At 42.3% G+C, this 6,000-nt stretch overlaps 1 protein-coding gene across 1 annotated transcript in view; it reads right to left on the reverse strand.

Annotated features, from left to right (window-relative positions):
* LOC141171762 (dehydrogenase/reductase SDR family member 6) overlaps positions 1 to 5,206 on the reverse strand; it is a 30,878-nt gene extending 25,672 nt beyond the window's left edge. Inside the window, exon 1 of the mRNA XM_073655408.1 lies at positions 5,079 to 5,206. The gene's annotated coding sequence lies outside the window, so the exon portion shown is untranslated. The remainder of the gene's footprint in view (positions 1 to 5,078) is intronic.
* Between the last annotated feature and the right edge of the window lie 794 nt (positions 5,207 to 6,000).

Genomic DNA, 6,000 nt, shown 5'->3' on the forward strand with positions numbered 1-6,000 from the left:
AGCTTTACGTTGTTCATACATATGCTCCAGTATATGCAGTGTTGAATTCCATCATTGTCACTTACAACAATGCGCAATTATAATTGACGGGGAGCCATCGAGGGCGAGTTTTGCTTCTTGTTGCAGAGGAGCAACTCGTCCGCTGCATGGCTATTTTCCCCTTGCTCCTAAACTGTAAAAACAGCTTGGCAGCATTTACTGTAAGCTTACAAGAAAGAAAAAAAATAAAAAGGGAAAGTGGATGCAATGATCTGCCCTGTTGTTCTTGGGGGATGGGGCCATATATATTGAGGATGATGTGGAGTGGAAGAGGTGTAGGATGAAATTGATAAGTGCCGGTTGGCATTTGAACCAAACTGGTTGTGGTGGTGCATCACTGAAACTTAAAACATTGACCCAGTGGGCCGTGAAAGACATTTACTATCTTTGTACATAATTGCTGCTCCATGGGTTAGAGGGGTTGTCTGCTCTTAAACATAGTGACTGCAGACTTGGAAATCCTCAGAGTGCGCACTGCACACTGTGGATTCTCCGATGCCGGCACTGAGAGGTTATTTGACCGCAAGTATGCGATTAGCATACTTCCAGGAACATTCTGACTAGACTGTATCCGTCCTCGTTCAATACACTTACATTGAGCGAGGCCAAATACAGTCTAGTTGGCACGTGACCGCATATATGCCAATAGCATACTTGCGGTCACGCCCTTTCCTCTCCAGGTGCCAGCACCAGAGAATCTGAAGAGTGACAGCAGACTTGTAGTTTAAGAACAGACAACCGTTTTAACGATGTGGTGCATGGTCAAGCTCATTGCCGTGTCTAGAAAGTGCTCTCGTACAAAAGAGTGTGGGCCAAAGTACACATGTGAGAAATAATGGAGACTGGATATCTTCCAGCGGGAATGGGCACACACCATCCTTTCTCAAGAAGAAAGTAAATGCCACTAAGTTGTACAGCAGTAACTTGCCCACCAGCAACTTGACCGGGTAGGAGTTGAGTTGGCACAAAAGGGGGTGACTGAGTGTATTGTTTGCTGACTATAACCAGAGCTCTCAGGCACTGTTAAGCCTCATCTACAAACAGCAGTTGCGGCACCACTTACTCCCGAGCTGACCGCAGAAGACACATGTGACCTTTTGGCCAGACATAGATTCTGTTCTGTATTACCGACTCCAGCACCCTCCTCGTCTGATGACATCACTTTCATGTCAACCCAATATGGTTCCCAGATTTTGTCCACCACATAATAAATTCTTCCGCCTTCTAATTCTCCTCCTCTCAGCTGAAAGTGGTCTCCAGGTGGGAAACATCCAGAGCTCCTTTCCCTACGACTCCTAATTGTGCCACTATCACCACCACAAACACAGCTACAAGTTTGACTCGTCCTCTACCTACTTTGGCCTTCGTATTGTTCAAGTCCAAACGCTGACTGTTCACCCATTAACTGGAAGAACTTGTGATATATCTTCCTTAGAATCAGGTATTATTTGGCTTGGGGAAATAGGGGTCAGAAAAGACAGAGGTCACTGACAAAACTTAAACGTCTGCAATCAAATAGATTAACTCTTACACTTACTCAAACTGATTTTGTCACTGTCAGAGGTAATCTCATCCTGCTGTGAGTGATGCGCCATATAATCCATAATGTCTTCTGCTTGCTATCCATTAATAAGCTTGTTGGAGAAAAAGGAAACCAATCTTGACCTGTGTATTGGTAGTACTACTGTGAGGACGGTGAATGCTAGCGGTGGTGGTGATGATGCTGCCTATGGTTCCCATATTCTTATTGTCAGATGCCGAGGTATGTTTGTTTTTTTTTTATTCACATTTGCCCATCTAATTCAACTTTTCTTTTTATCAGATATTTTTACTATGTTAGAATTAACACATTTAGTAGAAACAAAAAAGTTGGTAGTTTGTTACATGCAAACATTGGGAGGCTGTCACAAGAGTTACATTTTTACATTTTTTTTTCCTTCAATAATATTGGTTCCTTAATTCTGCAAAAAAAAAAGAAACAAGCAAACACTCTCTCAGTATCATTTATCAATTGAATCTCCATATGATCTATTTTTCAGACTATACACTAATCTTCTTCACTGCTATTCTAGAACACACACCATCTGTCAAATTTGTCCAGTTTTATGTCGACCTATCCCTACGGCTGCTGTATTTTCTGCTTCTGCTTTTATACAGTCTGTGATAGTCCCTCTGGTTTGGCGGTGCCATAACATGTGATGTGATAGCTTTAAGGCAGTATGGGTGAAGCCGCCCAGCCATGCGACCTCGTCTGGCTGATGGAACCTACAGCAATGTGTAAAATTGTGCCAGCTATTTTTGTTAAAATTCGTCAACTTCAACGAATTCCGAAACATTTCACAAAACTTCAATTTGTATTTAATCAATTTGCTAATCTCTACATTTTACTCATTTTGATAACTGTCTGGGCTCAGTGGTTGAAGAGTGAGAAAGATAAGACTTGCAGTGTATCCTTAAAGAAGCACCCCCATCAAAGTTGTTATCCTATAAGGCTGTGTTCCCACATGTTGTGTTTTTTTCACTCAGAAATCTGCAGCAAAACTGATCTCTGGCAGGAAATCTGCAGGTTTTGCTGCATTTTTTCAGCGGATTTTTTCACTGTCCTTCTGTCTCTATTTATGCATGTACATAAAGTTCTGTGAAAAAAAAAAGAACCCCATTCTATTTTGCCATCAAAAACGCTGAAAAAAAAAAAAATTTACCTGCGTTTTTTGGTGCGTTTTTTCAGCACCCATTACTTCCTATGGGTGAAAAAACACTGAAAGAAGCGACATGCTCCATACTCCAAAAACACAACCAAGCACAAAATACGCAGCAAAACAAAAAACAAGATGTGAGAGCTGAGAATTCTGGTTTCTCATAGACTTTGCCGATACTGCAAAACGGAGCTGAAAATTTACATAAAAATCTGCAGCAAAATAAGCTGAAAAACACAACGTGTGGGAACATAGCCTAAATATATTGCAATCATATTATATAGCACTGTGTACTTACAATTGCTCATTTTGCCCTTCTACCCAGCTAATTCTTCTCGTTTGTACACTCTATGGAGAAACAGGAAGTCTCTTTTCCCTGCATAAATGGTTCCTCTCTAACTTCTGACCAAGCTGCTCCGCCCTGCCAGGGACTTTTGCAGTGACTCATGACTTGCGCAGAGAAAATTGTCCTCCTGTTTCTACATAGAACTTAGAAGGATTCAGCTAATCAGTCTTTAATCACGTGATGTCATAGCCCTAATGGGAAACAGAAGAATTAGCGGGGTAGAAAGGCAAAATGATCAATTGTAAGTACACAGTGCTATATAATATGATGATTGCATTACATTAAGAGAATAAAAACTTTGATGGGAGGAGGAGTGCTTCTTTAAAGTGCTGTCTCCTATTAAGTAATATTCAGTTACATATGGAGTCCCCAGCTCAAGAGCAGCTGGAAAAAATATTTCACCTTCTGGAGGCCCTAGGACATGAAAGCATTACTGACAGCTTCAGTGGGAAACGTGCAATGCTTAATATCCCATGCGGTGGAGCGGCAGGACTGAACACTTGGTGGGGGCTCCTCTGCGGTTTATAGCTGATGACTTGGGAACCTGCTGCAGGACACCCTGGGATCAGCTCAATATCAAGACACTCATCCACTAAAGGCATTGTACAAAGAGAAAAGCCCCTTTTAGGGCAGATGTACAGTCTGAGATGCATCTCCATCCTTACAGCGATGTGCAGGGAGTTATTTGTAAGTCTGCTGTACGTCCTTCTACCACAGAGGCTGTCAGCTACAGTTCACTATAGCTTTTATAAGGCACCTAAATGAATGTAGTCATAAAACATTCACGTCAACATCTACTATATATTGCAAGTGGAAAAATAAGCACAGTTCATCCTGTAGCCCATGTATTACTGTGCAGTACTTGTTGCACACAATGGGACATAATTATCAAAATAGTCTAAAGATGCATTTACACTGCAAGATTATCATAAACAAGTGATCCTAGGGATGCTCGTTTCATGGTAATCTTGCAGTGTAAACCGGTTGCCGATCAATCGATGAACGAGCAAAACGCTTGTTCATCAGCTGAAATGATCTTTGGTTTCCACAGAGCATCATTCTGTATAGACAGGACTCGAGCTGCCGAGAACAATCATCTACTACAGATTGCTTAGTGCACATTGATTACCGCGGTCTGCCCGTGTACACAGGCTAGTAATACGACTGCCCTTACCGATCAGCGGGCGGTTGGTGCTGCTGGTCAGTCCGTGTAACTGGACCTTAATTCTTCATCAGTGCAAGCTTACACTAGACAAGCTTAAAATGCACCAGATTTATCACAGTGGTTCATGCTGTCTGATAAATCTGTCCAGTCTAAGTTTACCCAACCCTTTAGTTGGCTTACTTTGTGCCAGAAATGTGTGCCCCAATCTTGGTGCATTTTTTGGCGCATTGTGTTGCATACTATACTAAGCTAAGCCCCTATCACTGAGGTCAGAAAAGTCTTAAAAGTGTCTAAAATACATCATAAATATGGTGCAAGTCACTACGGACAGACCCCCCCGGGCTACGGACAGACCCCCCCGGGCTACGGACAGACCCCCCCGGGCTACGGACAGACCCCCAGGGCTACGGACAGACCCCCAGGCTACGGACAGGCCCCCAGGCTACGGACAGCCCCCTTTAACGCTCTTTTAGATGGACAGATAACCGTTCCTGATCATAGCACTATATACATGCCCAGTGATTAGCCCACAAAGGAGGGAGCGCTTGTTTATCGGCAGATCGTGGCACATCTACCGGTAGATCAGTTCTGTGCTTTTACAAATATGATGCAGACAAGTGACTAGAGGGGTCAGTAATAATGGGTCTTATGTACAGCCCCCCAGGACCTAAGAAGATGCATGTAGTCTGGGATTCAGCTCTAGGACTGCTTATAGGAACAGTTCAGACTATGCTTTTACTCCTAAGTGATTATTGGTTTCCATGAGTCAGAGTCTCCCGGACAAAGCAGGCGAGCAGCGGTATAGAGCAGCGATATAGATAGAAGCACAGACCTGTGTACACGACCCCACACCACGCAGCCGACCTTTAACCTGCAGTCACGTGACACGAAGCAACCAGTCCAAGCTGAATCAGCACGGCTAGAGCGTTGCTTACATCCGCTCAGTGTCGGCCGCCATCTAGTGTTGAATGTGTGTAACTGCAAAAAAGCCCAAAACTAATTGACGGTGCATGTCGTCTGCTAACAACAGTCTACACGGCAGGAATGAGGCGCCAGTTTTATATTTAACCCTTTAAGGATCAGGACAGGATCATTTTCGCACATTTGTTTTTTTTCCCTCCTTTTTTTCCACTAGGAGTCATAACTTAAAACAAATAAATAAAAAATATATATAATCACTAGTGTTGAGCGATACCTTACAATATCGGGAAATATCGGATCGGATTGTATCGGACCGATACTCAAAAAATATCGGATATCGCCGATTCCGATACCGGAACCCAATGCAAGTCAATGGGACAGAAATATCGGAATGAAAATAAACCCTTTCTTTCCTTGTAGGTTAATTCTACATGAAGGAAAACAGCTAAGAATAATGTAGAATGTATTGGGGGAGGTGGGGGAGACAATAAAGGCATAGAGGTTTAGCCCAAATGGAATAGCAGGAATTAATATTTTTTTTAAGACGTTCTGAGTTACGGAAATATTGACTATGTTAAGTATTTTTATATTTTGTCAGATATTTATGTTTCACTACTTCCATGCTCTTCACCTTCTTTTTTACTTCTCCCACACTTTCTCCTTCATCATCCTCAGCATCAGCATCTTTTTCATCAACTTCTTCTTCACCTTCTTCATCTTCTTCTTCTTCACCTTCTTCGTATTATTCTTTTTTTTTACATTCTTCATATTCTACTTCTTCATCATATTCTTATTTGTGGCAGGCATTCCTGTAGTTGTTATCTATAAAAGGT

The sequence above is a fragment of the Phyllobates terribilis genome, unplaced genomic scaffold (genome assembly GCF_046119375.1).
Source record: "Phyllobates terribilis strain yellow unplaced genomic scaffold, ASM4611937v1 Scaffold_1__5_contigs__length_1240528914, whole genome shotgun sequence".
Taxonomy (NCBI): Eukaryota; Metazoa; Chordata; class Amphibia; order Anura; family Dendrobatidae; genus Phyllobates; species Phyllobates terribilis.